A 25654-nucleotide genomic window follows, 5' to 3' on the forward strand; every position below is an offset into this window, starting at 1 on the left:
CTAAGCCCGGGAGGACGCAACCTGCTCTGATACCAATTGTTGGAATTAGGGTTGCAGAGAAACACACATAGCTTGGAGAAGATGAAGGAAGCTCAAGGCACACAATAGAGAGTGTGTTACTTAGTGTGCAATAGAAAGATAGATAGCCCTAGTGTGATGGCCGTATATACAATGCACGGGGGAAAAACATTCCTAGAGGGAAAAAATGCCCCGGCGGTCCTAGTGTGTTCACACACATCACTACCACATGTATATGGTAACAGTGAATTCTCTAAGTATCGGGCAGCTTCAGTCTGAAGGAGACATCATTTATCTTTTCTTTTATCTGGAAAGGTCCATAATATCTCATGCTAAGCTTTGGAAAAAGCCTCTCCTTTCCCTTTTTCTTTCTCAGGCGTGCCTTCTCAAAATGTAAGAGCACCCAATTGTCTTCCTTTAATTTCAAATTGTGACGGTGTCGATTTGCTGCCTTCTTGTGTCTTTCTTGAGATTTCTCTAAAGCCTCCTTGACCTTGGCAAAAGCAATGTCCAAGTCCCTCGTGTACTGGTCGGCTTCAAAAATCTTATCTTTCATGCTTAGGAAGGGTGGAACCTTCGTAGCACCTTCAATAATCTCAAATGACGCCTTCCCCGTCGAAGAGTGGATCGTGTTATTGTAGGCAAATTCCACCAAAGGCAAAAACTTTTCCCATTGAGTCTTCTGATCCGAAATGTAAGACTTCAATAAATCCAGTACGACTGAATTTGCAATCTCAGATTGCCCTTCTGTTTGCGGGTGGAAAGATGACGAGAACTACAACCGTGTGTCAATGTTCTCCCAAATAGCCTTCCAAAACAAACTCGTGAATCGGGGATCTCTGTCAAAGACTATTGTCTCAGGCATGCCATGTAATCTGAATAGCTGAGCAATGAACAATCTCGCTAAATGATCCGGCTTGACTGTTTTCTTCACTGGATGAAATGAGCTTGCTTGCTAAATCTGTCAATAACAGTCTAGATACCATCGTGCCCACTGTGTGTCTTCGGGAGATCAAAAATGAAATTCATAGCAATACTTTCCCAGGGGCGGGTGGGAATGGGTAAAGGCTGTAACAATCCCTGTGCTTTATGCCTGTTAAACTTGACCTTCTAGCATACCAAGCAACTACGTACAAAATCGTCCACGTCCTTCTTGAGTCTTGACCAAAGGAAGTGTCGCTCCACACCTTTCAAGGTGGTATCAATGCCGCGGTGACCTATAAATGGTGGACAGTGGCATTCGGTTAGAACCTTTTTCCTCAATGGCTGTGTAACACACAATATCGTTTTCTTCATCAAGCAGCCATCGCGAATGGAATATCCCGCTACTATCTCCCCATTCTGTATTCAACTGAATACATCTGAAAAATCTGGATCTGTGGCGTACTAATCGACCATGTCCTCGAAGCTTCTATGATGAATCCCAAAAATAGCCAAGACTAACAGCTTCCGGGACAAAGCATATGCCACCAAGTTCTTCTATCCCTACACATGGACAATCTGGAAGTGAAACTGTGACAAGATGTTAGCCCACCGCATCTGCTTTTCCGATAGCTGCTTCTGTTACAAGAAGTAGCGTAAACTCTGATGATCAGTGAAGACGGTAAAACCGGCTCCAAGTAGGTAATGTCACCACTGAGTAAGAGCATGGATAACCGCCAAAAGCTCTTTCTCATAAATATGTGCTATCAATTCCGACCTTGAAAACAATCGGCTCTCATAGGCAATGACATGGCCTTCTTGCATTAAAACCACACCCAGACTACGACCACAAGCATCACAATATACTTCAAATGACTTTTGCAAATCCGGCAAAGTCAAAACTCATCCCGTAGTCAATTTCTCTTTCAAAGTCTGAAAGGAAGTCACCTTTGTGGGTCCCCACGAGAAAGGGACTCCTTTCTGTGTCAAGATATGCAAAGGGGAAGCAACCTTTGCAAACTTTCTAATGAACCGCCGATAGTAAGAACATAAGCCCAAGTATCTTCTAACTTCATGGACATTCTTCAAATTGGGCCAATCACCTATAGTCTCAATCTTGGTCGGGTCCATCTGTACTCGTGCTGCTGCTGAGACGATGTGTCCCAAAAAGTGTATCTCTGGTAAGAAAAATTCACTCTTCTTGGCGTTGATCACCAACTTGTGATCTCGCAATGCTTGAAAGACCTGTAGTAGAAAATGTCGTCTATGTTCTGCCTCATCCTTAGAGAAGACTATAATGTCATCAAAGAATGTGCCAACAAAAGTTCTGTACTCTCTGAAAATCCTGTCCATCATTCGGTTAAAAGTCGCTGGAGCATTGGTAAGGCCAAAAGGCATTACCAAAAATTCATATAAACCGAAACTCGTTCGAAAAGATGTCTTGTAGACATCTCCTGGCGCAATTCGGATCTGATGATATTCGCTTTTTAAATTGATCCTACTGAAACAAGAGGATCCATGTAGTCTATCAAGAATATCATCGATCTTCAGAATCAGAACTCTGTTCTTGATGGTGATTTTATTGAGAGCTCTATAATCAATGCACATTCTCCAAGATCCGTCTTTTTTTAAAACCAACAACACCGGAGAGCAGTAAGGTGAAGTACTCGACTGGATAAGACCCTTTTCCAAGAGGTCTTTTACTTGGTTCATAATCTCTTCATTCTGGGCTCGGCCCACACGGTAAGGTGGCTGGTTCAGTGGTGTGTTTCTAAGTATCAGATCAATAGTATGATCCTCAGGACGAGCTGGTGGCGACTCGCCTAACAGGCCCTTTGCAAAGTAATCGGCATGCGTGTGGAGAAAATCTTGGCGTTCTTTATCAATTAAGACATATTTGTCCTATGTTCATCATTCAACTCTTTCAAAAAGATCGAGTAAACAAACAGATTGGATTTCATTAATTTCGAAATGGCCGAAGCCGATACAATAGGGACAGATTCACCCTTCAATTTCACATCAAGTACAATTTTTCGGCCCTTTTCATTTGTCAATGTCGCTTTCTTCGCCTGATAATCGACCACGGCGTTGTTCTTATGGTACCAAGGGACTCCAAGGAGTCCATCACAACCTTCCAAGGGCATTATGTAGAAGTCCTCGTGCCTCAAATACCCCTGACAATGCAACCGAAGTTTGCCAATGACAGGTGTAATGGCCACGTCCCATCCGGGTGCCGCTAGAACTGCCTCTGCTTGTGGTCCCATCCGATCGGGTGTAATCTCGAGTCGCACCGCCAATTCAGGTGAAATGAAGTTGGCCTTGGCTCCTCCATCAAAGAAAATCAAGGCTTCTTGATCTTTCACTTTGCCCCAAGATCGGCAAAGTTCTGTACTTTCATCAATCGTGCTTGGGTCAGTACCCATGCAATATGGAACCAGTCTTGCTTTCATCTTGCCTTTTTGTCCACGTTCCTTAGCTGCTCTCTAAATCTTTGGCCTGTCTTCATTCTGCTCTTGTTGTGCCTTTTTAGGACACTTCGTCGCGGAGACGTGCCCATTTTCCCCGCATCCAAAACACTTCCCCTCTTTGATGTAGTTGGCCCTCTGTCAAAGAGTGAGCCGGGGTCGTGAATCCTTATCTTTCTTTTCTTGGAAAATCTTTCTCTTTCTACTTTCATTATTAGAAGTGGGTTCTCTGAGTGAAGATCTCATTTGTGGGGTAAGTCAGATTGCTTGAATGTATGGCAAAACCCCATTCGCATGACCCATCAATTCTTGAATAGAATTTGACTTTTGTTTCAAGCAGTAGTCTTGGATCTCCGTAGGAAGTCCGCAACAAAACCGCTCAATCTGTTCTTTAAATGAGACCTTCTTAAATGAAGAAGCTGGTAGAAATGAGGTCCAAAATCTCTCCCAATACGCGTTCAGAGAATCTCCCTTGGTCATCCGAAGATGATTCCAAGCAGTTCGTATATCTTGTTCGTACTCATAAGTTAGCCAAGAAGAAATAAAAAGCCTTTTGAATTTCGACCATTTAACCAGAGCTTCCTTTCTCAGTAGAAGGGTGGACCACCATGTTCGAGCATTTCCCTTGAAGAAAGATGTAGCCCTCCAAATCTTGGCCAAAGCCCTCGGAGCATCTTGAAATCCAGAAAAAGAGTCAAACTTAATTGATTGTCCACCTTCTTTGAATTCTCTTACTTTCTTGCTTTTATCTTCGAGGAATTCATATTGGTTGGCTTTATAAAAATGCTTAAAACATGTGATCGTCGGGGTCCGAACTGTTTGAGGATGAGTCCTCTGTAGAATTGTCAGAAACTGGGCGAAATTTAGGCCTCTTTTCCTTTTTCTTGCCCTTTCCGAAGCTTTGCTTTTTGCTTCGATTTTTCCCTTTTCTGTCTTCTTCGCTCGGGTCTGAAGAGCTAGAAGAACTATCAGAAGAAGAAGAAGAAGAAGAAGAAGAACTAGGTAGTCCTTCAAATCGTACACGCTTCTTCTGTTTTCTTGCCGATGCAAAAGTAGATTGATGACCCAAATAACCCGGGAACTCAGTTCCTTTCTTTTGTTGTTTGGCGTGCTTTTTGGCTTTATTGTTTGCATCCAAAAGCCGGTTGATCTGTGTCTGAACCACCTCTTCCAATTCTTGCTCTGTAAACATCCTCAGAGGAGGTTTCTTGAGTGCCGGTTTGATGGGTGGCTCTGTGGCCTTCTGCCAACTGGGTGTGCACTTCTTCGTAGGATTCTTGAGGGAAAAATTTTGCAAATTTTGGATCCTTCGCAATGCTAATCATCATCTTTGTTGCGTCGTCAACCAATTGTCGACGTTCCATCTCTTCAATCTCGGCATGAGTAGGCCGAGGTGGGCCGTACTCTTCATGAGAATCTTCTTCATGATCTCCTCCCGTATTCCCAGATGCAAAAGAAGTCTACTGATCTCTGTTGGAATCCATAAGTGTTGCGAGAAAAGGATTGGATTTCCCGGTAGAAGAGAAATCGGCCACGCTTTGATACCACTGTAACAAACTGGGACACTCCAAGTCAAGATTCTACCACAACACATTAGAGATTCACTTCAAAACAGTTCACACTTCACAATTAAGTCGACGCTTCGTGGAGGTGCAACAGTTGCTAAACTTCACGAATCTGCAATACTGGCAGATGGACCGGTTTGCTTTCCTTTTTACCTTTCCATTCCTGCTTTGTTTGTTTCTAGGTTTTCGCTTGCTTTTCCTTACTCTACTTTGTGTGGGTGTGTGGATCTATGTGCATTGTGTGCCAAGCGTGTGTGTAGCGTTTGGTTTCTACAAGCTTTGTTTTCCTCCTGCTCTATAAATTGACTTTTGGGTGAGAGAGAGAGAGAGAGAGAGAGAGAGAGAGAGAGAGAGAGAGAGAGAGAGAGAGAGAGAGAGAGAGAGTGTGAGGAAGCAGAGTCTTTAGCTTCAAGATATAGATTGGAGCATGAAAGAGTGAGGGAGTTGGAACAACTTCTTGCATGCTTTCGTGCACAAGAACATCAGTTGCAACTAGAAAGCAAGGATTCAGGTGCCAAAAGTGCAATCTTGAAAGAGCGCCTTCTTGCTCTGGAAGAGCAGCTTACGTGCTCGGTAAGCCTTGTTGGACTGTGTGAGGGTGTGTGAGTGAGACTTTTCAACGAGCAGGGGTTTCTACCTGCCTAGTGTTCAACTCGCATTTCAGGCCAGCTCGACAGTAGAAGTTCTTTGGAGTGAATTGGTCTTCAAAAGGTGTTTTGAGAGCATACACGGTGCAGATTTTTGTACAGAGTTTTGTGGAGCATTGTCAGGAATTATGTAGAGTTTTTGTGGGTTATGTACATAGAAAATTTGATAAAACAAAAAAAAAAGAAGTGTCCGCTCGATTATTGTGTATCTGAAGCAGTAGACTTTAATTGAGGTAGAGCTTTGCTTATAGAAGTTGTTGTCTTGGTTGATTATGGCAGAAGAAGCTGTATACAATCGTAGGAAACAGGTTGATCTCTCTTGATGGATGCTGTAAACATCATTAAAGAGTGTTTGTCAGAGGATTTTGCGGATGCTCGGAACAACTGGGAAGGTCAGCAATCCGCTACTGAAGTGGTTATTCCGGTTCAGCAGCTTATGGATCTGGTTGCACAATATGCATTGAATGCTGTTATCCTGTTTTTCCCTGGCAAGATGCCCTCGGCACTAGATGTAGGTCAGTGGGTAATTTTCTATTGAAAAGACAAGCAGTCCGAGGGGTATATTTTGATACCCATGGTTTTTATGAAGTGTTACTGGCAGATATGGACGCTCGTTCGCAATTGTTGGAAATGTCGCCTTTGTTTTTCAACTCGCAAATGACATATGTGTTGCCATGGGCGCTTACTAAAGACTATCAAAGTCTGATTGGACATAGGTGTCCAGTTTGGGTGGAAATAGTCGGATTTCCATGGACTTGGAAGCATTTCTTGCCTCTTTTGGCTGCTCAATTGGGCAAAGTGATATGTCCTTCAAACTTGGATACTAATTCCAAAAGATTGTGTGTTGTGGGATACGGATAAACCGACACTGTCAGGAATCACGGTTGACTCTGGTGATCCGATAAAAGGCAAAAAGCCATTTAAACTCAAATGGCGGAAGTTTGCAGGTGCATGTTTCAGCTGTGGAAAATTTGTCCATATGCAGTTTGAATGCCAAGAGTCTTTGTTGAAATTGCCACCCTCTGCTGTTCCTACATCTGGAACTCATGGTGCCTCTCCCTCCTCTTCATCTGTCAGACCAAAGATGGGGATTCCAATGGAAGCATACAGGTCAAACAGAGTAAAGACCAAAATAAGAGTTTGGCTAATGTGCATCCTATTGCAAAGGCATCACCAAACGTAAAGCCAAAATGGGAGATTCCACTGACAGTTGGCAAACTCCAAAGAAGATTGCAAAGCATCGTGTTTTGCTTGGCTCAAGAGATTATGTGTCTGCTTTGGATGGGAGAAGTGGTGGAACTTCTGCATCTGCATCTCATGATCATAAGTCGCTAGTTGAAGCGTGGGATAGAGTGGTTCACTCATATAAAGATGCACTGCTTGGGTCGACATGTATGTCGTTGCCGTTGCATCAAAATCCCGCAAGGAACGCATATGGAGTCCGCTTTATTGACTGTTAGTATGGAAGCGGATGTGCCTATGGGCAATTCTACCTGATGATTGTGCCTCGTGCTTTGTAAATATTGCACAGATGCATTTTTCTCTTAGGTGTTTTACGTATAATGTGCGTGGATTGTGCAACCACGACAAGCGGAAGATAATCTGGCATTATGTACATACAAATAAAGCAGATATAGTGGTGTTACATGAGCATAATTAGCATGATTTCGTTGGTCAATCTTCATATTATGTGGGATTCTGGATTGCTTATGCTAGTATTGGTTCCGTGTGACATGAATTGCAGCCAGTTTTGGCCCATAATGACTCGACGAGGCGTTGGATGCTCGTTCAATGTCTTGTGCAAGGGAATATTCTGGAATTTGCTGGTATTTATTCTTATATTGCCTCGGCACAAAGAAGTCATCTTCTGCAAAGGGAAATCATCGCTCTGCCTGCCAACAGCACTTTGGATGGAGAATTATGAAAGCCTGGGGCTTAAATCACAGTATCTGGTCTTGCCTCTTTTGTATAGCCCGTAGGGCATGTTATCAGTATCCTGGTCGGACTTAGTCCTGGCGCAATGTAATCTGTTCTCTCTTCTAATATAAATCTACTCTCGCCCTTTAAGGGGGGGGGGGGGGGGGGGGGGGGGGGGGGGGGGGGAAGTCATCTTTGGCGAGATTTGGTCAAATACCCCTGGCATTCGCATGCTTTTTGGTGCGGGGACGTTAATTATGCACTTGAAAACACGGACAATACAACTGGCCATTCGCATATATTGAGCTCTAAACGTTCTTCTTGGGATGCTATGGTCAGTAATACAGGTGCTTTGGATCTGTGGACCGGTACTCACTCTTCAAAGCGGGGTTATATTTTACTCATGATGCTCACTCTGGATATAGAGCAGATTGGATCGTTGATATGTACTGGGCACTCCGCAATATGATATGTTTGCATGTGATATGAGGATTGATCGTTCCTTTACTCTATCTGATCATTTTCCTCTTTGGCTCTTGGTCTATTTTGAGGTATTAGATACAGATTCTCCGCTTCCCCGTAAGCGGTTGTTGCATATTAATAATGCATATCTTCCACACAAGGCATTCCAATTTTTAAACCTTGATTGAAGAGGTGATTCCTCCACTTGCCTCGCATATGTTTATCAATTTGGATGTAGCTTGGTATCGTTTTGTCATGCGGATCCAGGCAGCCATAAAGGATTATGGTTTGTGGTACATGTACCAACTGAGAGATAAAGTGCAGGAAGATAAGGCAACTTGTCAAGCTTTAGAAAGTCTTGTAGATACTAGACAGCTTACTGATTCGGAACAAGAGCAATTATGTGCAGCTAAAGCCTCTTTGATGCATAACAACAAGAGGAAACTTGAAAAATGGTATGCAAAATATACTAGACAAAATGCATGGAGGTTGATATAGAGAAAGCATTTGACACGGTTCATTGGGCTTCATTGCTCAGATCATGACGTCTTTGGGCTTTGGGTTCAAAATGCGTTGGGTGGTCTATTTTCTCTATGAGCATAGTCAATTTGTTGGAATTCTTGATGGTGAGCTAACTCGGTTATGGGATCTTGGTAAATCGGTCAGGCAAGGATGTCCTTTGAGTTCTATATTGTATGCTATTGCTACACATCCTCTGTTGTTGTATCTAGACTCCTTAACGGCATCTGGCCAGTTACATGGATTGGAACTGCCATCTCGTGATCATTTTGTGGTGCAAGCGTATGCGGATGACTCCATGTTTTGGCCTAGAAATCAATCTGAGGATGTTCGATGCATCATGGAAGCACTACATGTTTATGGGTTGGTTGTAGGTCTGCAAGTGAATTTCCAAAAGTCTAAATTGTTGCCGTTGTGTCAAATGGATTGGCACTCTGTATTATGGCCAGGTGAGATACTGAAGCCTAATCAGATTGTGAGGCATCTTGGTTATCCGTTGGCTTGGTTAGTTAACAATGCAAAATTATTGGATTGGATTGAGAATAAATTGAGGTCTAAATTGCACTATTGGAAATTGTCCACCTGGCCGCTGCATGTAAGACTCAGAATAGTACAGTCCATCTTGGTGGCGTGCATCCAATTTTTCCTACCATTGTTGCATTGGCCTCCCCGTCGTCTTCGGGCCTTCATGTCTCGGATTCCAGAGCACTTCTAGTTTACTTCCTCCCAGAAAAAGAACCTATGATTGCTTGCGATGCATAAGTTGTGTACTCCAAAGCGTTGCTGTGATCTGGTTGTGTTCTCATGTTACAGCAAGGACGGCTACTTTGTTATTGGTGCTAGTTGAGCAAACACAGTCCTGGACGATGTTTGCGTTTCTGTGCTCTCATGCGGTTTCTACGCCAGCTTTCACCATTGGCAGCCATCGTATTGGGATGTGGTTTTTGGTAAGTTTGAAACTACAATATCTGGATGCCTCGTTGCTTCCAATCTTGTAGTAGATTGGAAATTGATACGTGGGAATTGTTGTGGCATGGTAGAGATGACGCGTTTGGAAATTCATTTCGATTGGAGAGTCTGCATTAAAGTCGAGTTTTTTTATCAAACTCTTGTTCAGCACTCTCCTAGACAGGCTTACTTTCTCTCCCAAAAAGATTTGACGGGATAACAGATGTGATAAGACACTGATGGACGGGAGCTCTCGTTTAGACAGACCGCTCTTACCTTTGGGCTTTGGATGGACTACAGGCGCATGTGGGACACCATTAAGGATCTGGTTGACTCGATATCTCCCATTCCACTGCTGCTTGCGGAGAATCGAATTTGTGATTGACTCTAAGTTGGTTCTTCGATCAGTTCGATATCTGCAAAGAAAGTGTACTGTCATCTTCTTGGATCCCAGAACACTGTTATAAGATATGGAATATGAATAAGAGTGTTACTTGGTGGTGAAGTAAAGTTATGAAAGTGTGGCATGCTAAGCTACCTCTGAAGGAGCGATTATTTATGTGGAGATGCATCATTGGGGTTCACCCGACTGGAAACTTCTGCACTCCAGAAGATCGGCCTCTTTGCGATGTGTTCGCTGTGGTACGGGCATTGAGAATATTCGACACTTATTGTGGTCTCGTTCTTGTACGCAACAGTTTGTGGATTGGATTTCTACAACTCTTCCCCTGGCATACATTTTGGTAGATTTTTTTAGATATGTGGAGTGCTTCTGCCATTGCTTGAGCCGTATGCATACTTTTTCGATTGAGTTAGATTCTGGGTGCTATGGCCAGTGTGGAGTGCACATAATTCCCTCATGTTTCAGCAGATTCAAGTGGAGTATGTTTCCTTCTTCAAGATATCTCTTCGACAGTCTCTTCAAGTTGCCTATGACTTCAAGTGGAGTATGTTTCCTTGGAGTCTCTTCAAGTGGAGTATGTTTCCTTCTTCAAAGATATCTCTTCAAGTTTCAAGGGTTCAAAAGCCCTAAAAGGGTGTGCCCTAATAGTGCTCCAACTGAGCAAATATTCAATTTCTTTCCAGTCCATAGCACAAGCATCTGTATATGCCAAATTGACTACATAGTAAGGGGCATTCATACAATTGACGTTGTACGACTATATTTGATGTACTTGCTAAGCTTAAGAAAATGGAATTTTCATGAACTTTCAGGGCTGACACTGGAGAAACATGGGATATACCAGCATTTCATACCATTATGACTGCAAAGACTCTGAATGAGAAGTCGGGTGAGGGCGGCGTAACACACAAGAAATCTTTTGATTGCCGTGTAGTTGACCCAACCGGTTGTAGAAATACGTTTTGTGGAGGTTTTGCAGCTGGCTGGTGGAAAACCAGAGATTTGCTCACATCTGGCCTTTGGGGGAGCGTTTCAGCAAGCTTCAGTAAGTTTTGGAGTGAATTTCTAACTGCATGGAATGGTTTGGATGCCCAAAGTTTTAAAAGGGGTCTTCTTGTTTTTAGTGATTGAGCATGAAGGGGTGCCACCACCACCAATACAGAAGTGGAGATCAGAAGTGCAAATGCGCTTGCAGATGTTGAACCGTTTGCAAGGCAGTTGCGGCTCGATGAATGACTCTGCTTTACACAGAGGATGTGCTTCTTGTATGGATTGAAAAACTGAAAAACTGTTTTTCTCTCTCTTGCTTTTTGCTTTTCCCCGAGAAGCGCTTGCTTTTGCTCATTTCCAAAACGCGCTTGCCTTTTGCTTTTCCCTGAAAAAGCACTTGCTTTTGTGCTCTTGTTTTCTGAGTTTGTTTTTCTCACTCCTTATTTTGCCGATTTGCCTGAAAGTGACCTAACAGAATATTTGTTGAAGTTAGACAGGCATCTTCGGATGAAGGCCATTGAGAAAGTTTGAATTTTACTGCTTACAAATGCTAACATTCATTGAAATTTTGTTGTATTTTGGGCCTCACATTCAAAAAAGCTTATATCTAGTCCAAAAACACAGTCCGTGTGACATTACCATTGCGTGTGACATTAACAGTCCGTGTTTGTTCCTTCTCCAAAATTAATTAATGTAGATTATTTATCAGGTTAGCAGGTGATAAAAAATTGTTGATCAGTGTTTGTTTCAGCACTTCATTAAAGTCTTAAGAACATCTTTGTGTACAGTTAATTTGTAAAAGGAGTATACTCAAGACTGCCAAAATTGATTCAGATGTCATCTTCTCAGACTTTTTTTACATGAATGATATTCAAATCCAAACTGGAAAAACCATCATTTCTTAAAGAAGAAGGGCAATTCTATCCATTTGAAATTGCCTCGTGAATCTACATTGTATATAGATCTAATATGTAGTGGACTCCCTCTGGCAAATCTTTCTCACTTTGCATTTATTTGTAGAAAGCATTTGTTTGTTTTTTCTTTATATCATGCCTGTCCTCTGCTTGAAATTGCCGTAAGTCATCAATGCTCATGATGTTGCTGATGTTTATACTCTGGTAAAGGGTTGTTCAAATCTGCCACTTCATTGAATAACCCTAAATCTATGCGAAGTCCTGATATTTTACAACCACTCTGTTTTTCATTGAAGAGTTATCATTGCCATAGCCATTGTCAACTTCAAATTTCTCAAGTATGTCATTATCCAAGGTTCCCTAGAATGTACTAACCAGACGAGCACCAATTTTATGGGAATTACATGAAGGTGGGAGAGGTGACACTACGACACAACGCTGCCCCAATTCTATGGTAAGAGGGCGTGGAACCACACTTACATGCAATTGTTTGTTAGATGGACACAAATGGCCACCACTCAACCAAATAACCGACAACATTGTGATTGATATAAAGTTGGGCAAGATGCATGGCATACTAATTGCTATTAATTTATATTGAACATCAAACTCAAACAAGAAGATACTAAATAGTAGGATGCAACCACAAGAGCTACGGTTAGGTACAAAATCCCCCATATGTTAGGGCAACCTTTTACTAAATGAACCCTTCCTTTCATCATATTTGTATAATCATGGCTTCAATGTTTCTTCTCACCATCTCATTAATTTGGACCATCCTAGCCTAACACCATATTGTGCTTGTTGGTTGAATCTTCACCTCACCCCCCCCCCCCCCCCCCCCCCCCCCCCCCCCCCCCCCCCCTCCCCCAAACCATCAACATGTTATGGCCCCTACAAGAAGCATATTTGTGAGCTCCCAAAAAAGTTCCTTTGTTTGAGAAGCAATTTGCACTTTCAAGCCCTTCATATAATAATTTTCCACTTATGAAGAGGTATCGGTTACCCTGCTCTAAAATCCAGAACAAGGGAATGAGGAAGTGTTATGCATCAAAAGCAGTAAGCACATGAAAACCGGGGTAGCAGTCTAGGTGATCAAAACACCAATCCTATGAACTCTTTGTAATCTCAAGTGGAGGAATTTAGCTCTCCTTATTGGTTGATGATGGAATAAGAAATACCATTTTTGAATAGCTGTAGGTAAAGAAATAACCATACCAACCTTGGCAACCATGTCACCAATGTGACTAATACCAAGCATAGAGGGATTAAATGCTTCTCTTGGAAGATGTAATTCAGCTAGCTGTCCACAATCAATTAAAATGTTACATGAGCGCAAGAGTAAAGGAAAGTGCTCATTGATGGATGAGGGAGCCTCGGCAAATCATCTCGTCCACGATCAGGGCAACAAAGCCGATCATGACGAGACGATCATTCTAGCACTCGATGTGGGCGTTGAAGGGTCCCCAACAGTGGGCATCAGTGGACTCGCCTTTGGTGAATGGGATGATGGACGCCAAAGTAAAGAGTTGTACCACCACCACGAACCAAAGCAGTCCCAATGTGGCTAGGTTGAAGAGCTGCTCCATAACGTTGAGGCCCGTCAGTTTCTCCACTGCCAGAGCCCACACAAGCCCACCATGGCCTGCCACATCGTTGATGAGATGAGATCAACAACAACACTAAAATATTGATTGCATGTCTGACGATCAAGAATGGGTACTCACCATGCAGCCCTTGATGGTCTCCGGCGTGGCACCATCAACTGCAAAGAAGTTGTCGAGCGAGTGGTCGCCTGTTTCTGGTCAGCGGTCCAGCTCCAGTCGCTTGCGGCCATGGCATGGTGGACGCGAGGCTGCTCAGAGGTGGCCTCGGCCTGGTGGTGCTCGATGTCGGCGCAGCTCAGCTCCTGCTTGGTGTTGCGGTCGATATGATAGTACAAAGGCTTTGCTCCAATGTATACTTTGACATCACAAATAAATTGCTTATATGTGGCAGTGGTTGAGACCAATGGAGATAGGCAACATTTGTTGGCAAGCCAAAAACTCAAACTTAGTTATTGAAGAAGAAAAGTAGGCAACAAAGAAACCTTTTGAGTAAGCATGTGGAAGTTGATCTCAAGAATATTAAGTCTTCAATGCAGCTTTAGTGAGCACAATTTTTTTTTATAAAGCAAATGTAAACTCTTACAATCAGTTTGGTTCACAATAAATATTCTATGACAGTGGATATAATGCGATCAATATGCTTTGCATTCCTAACCAATAATGGAAGATAAAACTGTATATAATCCATAATGATAGATTGAACTAACTATAGATGTACATGTAGTGGCCATGTAGAAAGCTTCCAATGATTGATTTTGCATTCAAGACGATGCAAAACCTCTTTTTCCAATGAGACATCCCAATGAATGGGGTAACCAAGATGCCGAAATAATTGCCAGGTCATAGATGTGCCATAATGAAATATTGACAAAAGATACAACTTTGCAAAATTGATATGTAAACCAACAACTATACCATACAGTGGCAACACATACATAATTATTTGTGCATCCAAAGGTGAATTTGGTGGAGAAAATCATGAATAATCTGTGTATTGGTCACAAAACATGATCCATTCAGCAAAGGCCTCGTAAACTACCTTGCCTAGAGAGTTTATCCATATTACAATAGAGGATGTGTTGCAATGGCATAAAGCAGCACACTAAGCGAACATGCTTAGCACATGAAGCATCCCAAATTCCAAGATTTTAAAAGCTCCGAACTAACAATGCATCATGATGTCCTACCTTCATAAATCCAATAGATATCATCACAAAGTTTAGGCCCAAAACCCAATCTTGGCATGGAAGCAATAAATTCTAATGAGTTGTATCAAAAGCCTTAGCAATGTCCACTTACATGATTAAACATATTTCTTCCTCTTTTCTACATATTCAATCCCCATGTACACATTTGCAATACCCAAAATTTGTTGTCTAGGTACAAAACCATATTGAGCAAATGTAGACCGAATAAAGGTGGTCTTTGAAATTATCAACTAACATTCTAATCACCAATTCGCAAACAGGTGACATAAGCCATCTCCCATCACCTAGTGTCTTACACAATTGTTTCTTCAACTGCAGTTTCAACAAGCATTCTTGAAGTAAGAAGTGTTCCATGCTGCTAACATTGATCAATGATGTGAAATAAACGAACCTTGAGATCATCCTGGAATCCATGAAATAATCCATAGTGAGACCATCCCAACCCTATGATTTTTATTATCCAAACCACGAGAAGTACTGCATTAAAATTATGTTTCTATAAATGAATTTTCTAAATCTTGAGCTTTACAAGGAAAACAAAAGATCCAATTTTTGCAAGAAATACATCACTGCATGTTGGGCTTCTGAGGTAGGTGGTAAAGGAGAATCATACAAATCTTAATAATAAGAGAAATTGATGCCAACCGCTTCTTGCTCATGGCTTGTCCATGTATTGCGATGAATTTTGATACATGTAATACATTACATTTGTCTAGAAGCATTGATTCCCTTAAAAATGGTTTAGATGAGCAACCCTCGTCTAACAAGGACTTACAATGAGCCCAAATGGACCATATGTCAAAATACACAAGTCCTTAGTGGAAATATAGAATTTTGTATCCATAATCTTTACGTTCTTTCTGTGTCAAGGATCCAAGATGATTAAGTGCGATGTAAATTTGAACTGAATGTTTGGGAGCAGCCACTATTTCATCAAGGTAACTCAAAGATCATTTACCATACTTATGTTTGATCATTTGCATACAAGAAACAAAGGCGCGCAAAGCAAAATTAGGGTCCTCTTAAATTTGTAAGAGCATGCACACATGAATGAACCATCGCAACAAAACAATGATGATGTAGATAACTATTTTTTATATGAAGCAATCGTTCATGGGGCACCGGGAGATCATGATGATTAGTAGAGCAAAGACACTATGAATGGATAATCCATACCCAATAAGTGTAGGTAGTATATCGATGTGCATTTCATGAATACCATCAATCTAGGTGAGAAAAGTAAACACATAGTGAGCTATAATGAAATGTAGAACCCAAAACAATATCCATAAATGTCACCCAAAGATCTATCACTTGTAAAATCAATAGGAAACAATTTTAATTCATACATTTTTATGTTGACATGTGCGATCAATACAAGGAATTGTCAGTGCGAGCAGGGGAGTTACTAAAATCACCAGTTAGAAAAGCATTAGTTACCCAATGATATTCCCTCAAAGAACTCAACAACTGAGCGATGCGAATATTGAGAGACGTGCATGTACTTGCAAATTGATAAATTTCTCCCTCAATTAGACATTGTACTACTATGCAATATCCATGAGGATCATTGTAAGAAATACATGTTTGAAATTAATTGTGTATCATGGAAACGTCTTATAAAAGGTACCTTGAATAGCATTTAAAATTTGATATCTTGAAAATGTACCACTTTGACCAGCGAACAAATGATAGTTATGCTCTTAGACACACACTATATAAGGTTGCATTATATTTATAAATCTCCAAAACCAACTTAATTTTGCAGACATTGAATATCAAAACTAAAGCATTTAAGAGGTATGTACGTGATGAAAGGTAGAAAAAGAGGAGCCAAAATGAAGAATCCATATGCAAAGAAATTTGGTTTCCTCCATCTCACAAGGGATGCTCAAGGTCACCGTGTACAATAGATGCATTTGCATTACCAAGAACCTTCTTTAATTGATATAGCCCAAGTAGTTTCCACACCAACAAGATCTAAAATGGAGTTGGATTTCCCATTAGTAGTACAAAGGTAGTTTGATTATGAGTGAGGATTGTATGTGGCTTTATAGAAAAAGAATGTTTGGACTATTTTCAACCCTCCTTACTTCCTTTGACCGCCTGTTTAGCCAGAGGAGGAGGAGGTGATGGAATTGTTGGTGCTTTACTTATACCTTATGATCTTGAGAAACATCTCCAAAAGCAACCTGTTTGCTTTTTGACACGGTTGTGGATGGGATGGCACAGGTGTTTATAGGGGGGCATGGCTTTAGCAGGAATGTTTAAGGAAATTATGAAAACATGTGTCCAAATTTCTTACAACCATGCATCAGTAAATACTCACCATTTCAAATCAAAATAATCAGGCTTCATCAACAAATACTCCCCATTTTAAATCAAAATAATCAAGCCTCATAAAGACTCCATCAACATGAATCATTATGGAAGGAAGAGGGGAAATATCTGTATTCCATAATTTAAAAAATCTATTTGCATTGTCATTAGGGTGGGGCATACAAATTACATTTCCCAAGCTAGAAGCAATTTGCAACAAGGTAGGGTGCAATAAACAACGTCACCTCAACCCATATTGGCCATGTATAACAAATTACATTGGTAATCATGGCTCTGAGCATAAAACCTCATAATATCCACAATCATCATAATATACACAATCTATATCACTTGGTTCCATATGCATATTGAGCCACTCGCTCACATCATTTGCATTGGGAATTTCACTAGAGAAGAACATAATATTAACTTTCTCTATGAATTGTTGTACTCGCGACACAATATCAGGTACAATAATTGTGACTACATGTTTTATTCTAGAGGAGCCTTATGAGCCTTTTCCCAAGCATGTTGAATTTCAAAAAATCCCCAAGCATAACATTAAAATGGTGCAAGCATCCGCATTCTTTGGATAGTGAATTTTTTGTTTGACATGCATGCGCTTTGGTTCCACAGTTGCAGAGCAAACCCAATGCTCTAAATCTGAATTATGCATGACTTGTGGAGGTAGAAGATGAATCCATAGAGCCTAAAATTTAGAGCTTTCAAAAGCAAGAAAGTATGCATGTGCTCTCTCTCTCTCTCTCTCTCTCTCTCTCTCTCTCTCTCTCTCTCTCTCTCTCTCTCTCTCTCACACACACACACACACACACACACACACACACACACACACACACACAAACACACACATCTTGTCATACCACATAAACAGTACACAAGCTCAACTGTGGGGGGTGAATAAACTAAATATTTATCGATAAATTAAAACAAAATGAAGGCTTTAAAATAAAATTACGAGTCTTCAATGGAACAACGTGTAAGTGGTTAAATGTTGGGTGAGAGGGAGAGAAGACATTTGAATTGTCTCCATACACACGTGCACACACATTTAGTTCCTCATCTTTGTCTACATTCACTCTCAAAGAGATAATCCTGTCAATTGTTAGCCTTCTCTAGTTAGCATAAGCTAGAATACTCAAAGGACTTCTTTAACCTCTCTCACATTTTTGCTCAGTTTACAATCCCCCCCCCCCCCCCCCCCCCACCCACCCACCCCCCAAGGGAGAGGATTAAGGGTAGTGTGCTTTGGGCCATTGATATGAGAGGCTTAGGATCAGGGAAATGAATGCTCCTCCTAGCCATCCCTATATATTCTTATAGGCAAGTCCTCGCACTGGTTCCCCACTGGGTCATTGCCTGCCCTTGGTCTCACATTACTCTCCCCTTGGAGAAGCATTTTTGTCGAAAAAATATTTTTCTTAAGAACACTAATGTATTCCCAAGTGGAACTTTCTTTAAGTCTATCTTTCCACTTAACCAATGCTTGGCAATGCACATAATGACGAGAATGTAAATCATGATAGTCAAGAATGCGCTCAAGTTCATGGGGCTATGTGGGAGGTTGAATGAAATCAACCAAAACCTATTGGTCAATTACATTGTAGTCCCTATGTAAGCATTTAGTAAACAGCTTACATGAAAAATTGGATGAATATGAGAGTACGCATGTAAAAAAAAATTGTAGATCATATCTCGAACTCGCTTCAGTATTTTGAAGGGGCCACAATACCTAGGAGATAACTTAGGTGTAGGACTATTTTTTAGACTTTCTGGATGCTCTGGAACACATAAGAATACCTCTTCACCTTATGTGAAAATGACTTGCTGGCATTTTTCATCAGCATATTTCTTGTATTTGTCATATGCTTGTCCAACATTCTGACAAGCAGTTTTTAGCATATCCCATATGCTCTTGTATAATGACCTTGACTTGATAAATTTTCTCAATAGCCAACCCCATGGTAATTGATGACCTAGGTTAAAAACCATGCGTACTCATGAAGAGACTAAACCAAGTTGTAACATGATTTGCTCTGTTATAAGAAAATTCCAAAACACTGAGATAATCTTCCCAATGGGATTGCTTTTTGCTAATGTATGCTCAAAACATATCCTCTAGTACTTGGTTAACTTGTTTAGTTGACCATCTGTCTTGGGATAATCTGCAGTATTGAGATTTGAGATGTGTTCCCCACCATTTAAAGAAACCTCTCCAAAAGTGATTGTCAAACTTGAGGTCATGATCACTCACAATATTGCTACGCAATCCATATAATCTATACATATTATCAACAAATAACTTGGCTGGCTTTGGATTTTTAATACAGTACTTGGTTGGAATAAAATTATGGAGTTTAGTCAACCTATCTACAATCACCTAGACCAAGTCATTACCTCGTATAGTGGTTGGTAGACCCACATTCAAATCCATAGGGATACTCTCCCATTTACCATTAGATTTTCCAAAGGATGTAAGAGACCTCCTGTCCTCATGTGCTCTGCTTTGTTGACATTTTTGGCAATGTAAGACGTACTTTTGAACATACCCATGTAATCTTGGCTAGTAAAATTGTCATTATATGAGCGCATAAGTCTTCTTTATGCTTGGGTGCTTTGTACTTGGACTGTTATAAACATTCATAAAGAATTGGTACAGAATGTACTCATCCCGTCAGTCACAAAATCTTCCCTGTGTAAAGTAGGTACCCATAGTCAAGTTCCGTGAAAAAAGAGAGTTGATTTCAGGCATTCGACTGAGAGAATCAACTACTACATTGTATCATCCTTTACGATATGGGAGCTTAGGGCCATACTCTTGAAGAATCTCAGCTCAATTGGCCTTTTGATCCTTCCCATTTGATAGCTATGTAAACGATTTTTTTTATACTTTCATGGTCAAACTCTATTTCAAATTGAGTACTATACATATGATGTTGCCGCTTTTTCATAGCATACTCTCTTGCATATAGTTCTCTTTTATATGCATAATAATTTTGCTATGTAGAAGTAAGTTTCTTGCTTTCAAATGCAATTACCATTTCCTCTTGGAGAAGAACTGCTCCAATAGCTTGATTGCTGGCATATGTCTCCAACACAAAAACGTTTCATTGGGTCCACAATAGCTAATATAGGTCCAGTAGCTAGAGCTACCTTAAGTGCATCAAAACTTTGTTGTTCATCCTCTCCCCAATGAAATGTTTTGCCCTTGGCTTTCAATTGGTACATCATAGGAACAACAATTCATGCATAGTTGTTAACAAACCTATGACAAAAACTTACAAATACTAAGAAAATTTGAAGCTCTTTCCAAATTTTAGGAGGAGGCCATTTATGGATGGTTTCCACTTTGATTGGTCACATGAGGGCTTGCAACAAAAATTATATGCCCCAAATAGTGAATTTTGATCTTCAAAAAATGGCACTTGGATTCTTTAGCATATAATTTGTGTTGCCAAGGAAGATCAAACACCTGCTTCATATGCTGTAAGTGCTCTTCCTCAAATGCATTGTAGACTAGAATGTCATCAAGAAAAACAATGGTAAACTTTCTCAAATACAATTTTAGAGCGGCATAAAAGTATATGGAATATTGGTTAAACCAAAAGGCACAACCACAAAATTCATAATATCCAAACCTTGTTGGGAAACCAGTTTTAGGTATATCCACAAGTCTAATTCTTACTTGACAATAACCTAACACAGATCTATTTTTGGTGGCAACAGATACTTATTCTTAATACTAATTGTGTTAAGACCAAAATAGTCTACTCACATTTGGAAAACCAATTTTAGGTATATCCACAAGTCTAATTCTTACCCTAACCACATATCTATTTTTGAAAAAATATGGGCATGTGTGAGTTTAAATTCATCCACCCATGCGTTACAAAGGATGCTTATTCTTAATAGTATTCGTGTGTTAAGACCACAATAGTCTATGCACATGTGCATCCTACCATGTCTTTTCTTCACCAATAGAATGGAAGAAGCCCGTGGTGAGGAATTAGATTGAATAAACCCATGATTGATGTAGTTAGTAAGCTGACGTTCCACCTCAATAGCTTCAGAGGGACTCAATCAATAAGACAATTTACTAACATGCGTACTACCTACATCCAAATCTATGCAGTGTTGCACAAAATGCACCGATGGTAACCCAAGCAGTAAATCATGTGGAAAGAATCTTTGTATTCAATTAAGAACTATTTGTTAATAACATTTAACATTTTCTTGTTGTGGTGTTGGAGAATTAATAAGAGAATTAGAAGAGGAAAGAGAATCATGTGGCATTGAGGAACCTTCAACCATAAAGAACACAATCATTATCAACATTTGATAACAAATGACACAAAGAGTAAAACAAAAAGAGTTCTTCTATTTCATCATTAGAAGAGAGCTTCATAATCTTGGTTGTACAAATGAGTGGTGAGGGAGATACATCTATTTTCCCCAACATCCATATGTATCATCGAATTCAAACATAAGACTGTTATGCTCATAACTATGACATAATGATGAACCTCAACCCATGCAACCACTCTCGATTTAACACCACATTTATTCTATCCATGTTCATTACCTAAAATCTAAGGTTTTCTAATAAACTTGGATCTCAAGAGATGCACCTTTTACTTGGGTATTCCACACATCAACATCATGTCTATTTATCGTAGCTACCTTGTAATGATGGGAACTAGGAGTTTGAAGCAAATTGAGACGTTTTACTAACTTATGGTTAATAGCCGTGTATTCTTACAAGCTCATGTGGCCCATGTATTCTCCCAGCCATTCCTATCTATTGTTAGCCCTTGTGCTAGTTCACCACTATCCATGCCCGACCCTTGGTCTCACAAGATCTAGCACTGCAAATTTACAAAACGCCATCCCAAATTTGTAAAATTTTCCATAAGTTATGTTAGTTCTCATTTATGACATCAAGATGACTTTCATGTATTTCAAAAACCGAGTTCAGGTGAAGTGGTTGGGGCACAAGGCTCCCAAGGGTGAGAATAATTGACTTGATTTGGATTAAGAGGAGGAAAAAAGGTAAGATTCTTTTCCTACAAAATGATGAAACACAATTGTTATGCTATTAAGGAATCAATGATTTGTGGATCTATTAGAAAATGTGTGTCCCTTGGCAAGGAAGCAGAATGTATGGTCAGAGATCAAGAATTTTCCTTTTTTGCATTGGTTTGATGCTTTGAATGAGAAAATTACTTACACATTGAGCTAATTCTTTTTACACTTCAACTCTTGAGGAGACTTTGAATACATGGATTCATGTAGATGCAATGATATAAGACCTGCTACCTATATACCCTGGTAGCACTACCCTCCTTGGTAGCTCCCCCCTTGTAGCCTTGCACTGTCTCAACAAATGAGGGCTTACTACCTAGTGGTGTCGTCCCAGGCTCTACCCCTTTCAACATCAAAGGCTTGTGGGGGATGGGCCATTTTGGTGTCATAGGGTATGCTTCCCAAACCCATTTCTGCATTGTAGGGAATGTTTCTTGAACCCACCACCTCATCAAAGAGGTTATTGTGCGACCCCATGCACTAGGATCCCATGCCAAAAAGCCCGTTGTACCTCATCCAATCCCCGGTTTGCATTTTGCCATGGGACCCTGCCTTCGAACCATCTGAGTCTTTCAAGGACGTGTGCCCAGTGTGAGTAGAATTTATGAACTTACCTATCTAGTTGTGGGACAATCTCAAAGAACTTGCAAGTACTCTGGTAACTCCACTATTTGTGCCAGCGTGTAGAAAGCTTAGGAATGCTACCAATAAAGTCTGCATTTGTTGGGATATATGTAAGCCTCATTTAGAGAGTATAGTAATTAATATTGGGGAAGGTTTGAAAGTGATCCCTCTTAAGTTTGGCACATTTTTGGAGCTTGCTTTAAACGCAATGTTTTTGGCCACTTTGCTAGAGACTACCTTTTGGATTGCTCAAATGGGACGATGGGCTTGTGGGGCAAAAAAGTTTCAAGCGACGGCCATCACAAAACATACAATTTCCAACATGGAGGTTGAAGCTGAAAAGAGTTTTGGAGGTGGTCACAACATAGAAACAGAAGTGTCTACTACTATCATGATAGACACTAATCTCAAGAACACCTTGTAGCTAAGCATGGAACAATTGATGGCAGAAAAAAAGCCAAACCTAGTTTCCAATTCTCCGTGTTCCCAATGAGAGGAAACCACAAGTGAAGCCTACTCAAAAAATTGCATTGTCCCCTACCACAAGCAAAGAGGATGAGGGATGGAAACAAGTCACTGTTATTAACTGTAAGCGCATCAAAATGTTGGCACATAGCAACTTCCATCGTAAGGAGAATCCTCTGAAAAGTCAAGAAACTCCCATTAATTTGGGGAACTTCTTTGAGGTGCTTCAAGCCAAGAATTTGAAGGCCCTAAATACTTTGAAGCTTTCCACATCCCACTCATATGTTGTAGGGATGGGCCACAATGAGGACAAAGATGCTCCTCATTATGATATGGACGAGGGCTATGAAAGGGAGGGTGCAACATATGGATCTCCAAAAGTGGAGTAGTTTGTCCCACTTTCCCAATGATGGACAGACTTAATATTCAGTCCTAGAATGTGAAGGTATCAAATTGGTAAAAAAAAGTACTCTATTTTGAGAGGAGGTAAGAAAAGCATATACAAAGTGTTCGGTGATCCAAGTATAGCACCTTGACGCAATCAACTGCAAGAAGCACTTTAGGGATAAAGTTGGTGTTCTACGAAGATGGACCTCTTGGTTATAGTGGGGTTGTTTCCATTGTTGATAGGGATCTGGAACCACAAGAGGTGATCAACCATACCTCAGTGAGAGTCATGGGTGTAAGAAGTAAGTGGGTTGACCAGTTTCTCACCATTATCAACATATATTCTCCTTTCAATGCGAAGGGAAGAGCCAACTTGTGGGTGGATTTGAGGAATATGCCTTTGGAAGGAGACCGGTGCATCATGGGAGATTTCAATATGGTGGAAGCTAGAAAGGACAAGACAAGACAGGCTTTTCTAGCCTACTAAAATTTTTGGAAAAGGAATAATGGAAGCTTTATACAATAAATGGGCACTGACTGACTTATCAAGTGTTGGGTCATGGAGTAGCTCAATTGGCTTAATGTGCACGAGCCTCCAATATGCCAACACAGATTCTCGTCTTGATAGGTGCTACATCTGGCATCAAGCAATTTTTTTGGCATTCTCCCCTTTGTGGTGTTGAGTGTTGATACCTCTTAGGTGTGTTAGAACACTTCCCTCTTAAGCTTCACATTGCAAGGGCTAGGGAAGATGATTGCTTTTTTGAAGGGAAGAAGAAGAAACTAGTCTTTGGGAAGCGTTTCTTTGAGGACCTGTTGTTTAGTTTCCTTGTTAAGATGGCCCTACTCAAGCTAAAGAACGATGTGAAAGCAACAAGCACTCAGTCTTGGACCTCCTTTGTGGGTAGCATAGAGTCAGTGATAAATTGAGCGAGACCTAAAGTGACAAAAGATCAAGAGGCCAAAAACAAAGAGCTGAAAGAACAAGTGGTAGAACTCTCAAAAAGAAATCAAGAAGTTCCAGATTCAGAGGAGAAGCACATGAGGGGGCTTAAAGCCGAAGCGTTGCTTGTCAATTTGCAAGCCGAGGAGGTCAAAAAGACCCAACTACTGGTCAGAGCACTCTCCAGGCCAAGCCCAAGGCTGCCAACCAAGCTCATTTTTTTAGAGCTATTAAGGTCAAACAAAGAAGGGATTGTATAAAGCAATCACATAGGAGGGGGGAACATAATGGCGAATTAACCATCTCGATCAAGTTATTGGTTAGTAGAAAACTGCTCACAAGCGATCGTTGACGCAAGAGCACAATTGCTTGGCAAGGTAAGGCATAGCATGTTACCTACTGGAGCAAAATCCTTGGAGAGGCCTATTTCAAACAATGAGTGTTGGACTCCCTTAAAGGAAATGGGGAATCCCCTGGGTGGGATGGACTGATATTTGAATCCTTCAAAGAGTTTTGGGAAGATCTCAATATCTAAATAACGAGATTAGGGAACAATGCGAATGGAAGCTAGGTTGCAAAAAGGACTAATCAAGCTTGCTCCCAAATTAGTTTGTTTCTCCCTCTTGAAACACTAGTGCCCAATTTTTATGATGAAAATAGTTTACAAGATCATTGCTAAGGTTATTACTTTAAGGCTGGATCCAATCTTGGACAAAGTAATCACCCCTTATCAACATGGCTTCATAAAAGGCAAATCTATTTATGACAACATCCTAGTAGCAATGGTCGACATCAAGACCAAGCAAGAATGTATCCTCCTCCAACTCAACCTGGATAAGGATGATGGCGCTTATGATATAAACTTATGGTCATACATTGTTGAGGTCATAAAGATGTTGGGCTCTGGAACTAGGACATGCACAATATTTCACACACTTGGGGAGGGAAGCTATTGTGAGCTACTCTTCAACAACAAGATTGTGGGAGTTTTTGAAGTCAAAAGACTGATCAAGCAAGGGTGCCCCCTTTCCCCGCTGCTATTTGCAATCGGGTCTCACATTCTAGTATCCTCACTCAAGGACAGTGCAACAAAAGGAGAAATTCAAGGTCTCCTACTACTAGGGACAAAACAACTACTTGCAAAATTGTTTGATGATGACTCGCCACTCTTTATAAAAGCCAATCCAGAAGTGATAAGAGAATTGTCCAAATATTTTGCTATTGCTTCTAGC

General features: G+C 40.7%; 1 long non-coding RNA gene and 1 pseudogene across 1 annotated transcript; one reads left to right on the forward strand and one right to left on the reverse strand.

Annotated features, from left to right (window-relative positions):
* Positions 1-10661: 10661 nt before the first annotated feature.
* On the forward strand, positions 10662-11035 carry LOC147463830 (uncharacterized). Its single transcript, XR_015190283.1, has 3 exons — positions 10662-10754; positions 10845-10910; positions 10990-11035. It is a non-coding gene; the product is annotated as an uncharacterized LOC147463830 (long non-coding RNA).
* Positions 11036-13124: 2089 nt separating this feature from the next.
* LOC147463831 (desiccation stress protein DSP-22, chloroplastic-like) lies at positions 13125-20149 on the reverse strand (annotated as a pseudogene).
* Positions 20150-25654: the final 5505 nt, after the last annotated feature.

The sequence above is a fragment of the Adiantum capillus-veneris genome, chromosome 2, assembly GCF_014529385.1.
Source record: "Adiantum capillus-veneris isolate H3 chromosome 2, ASM1452938v2, whole genome shotgun sequence".
Lineage (NCBI taxonomy): Eukaryota > Viridiplantae > Streptophyta > Polypodiopsida > Polypodiales > Pteridaceae > Adiantum > Adiantum capillus-veneris.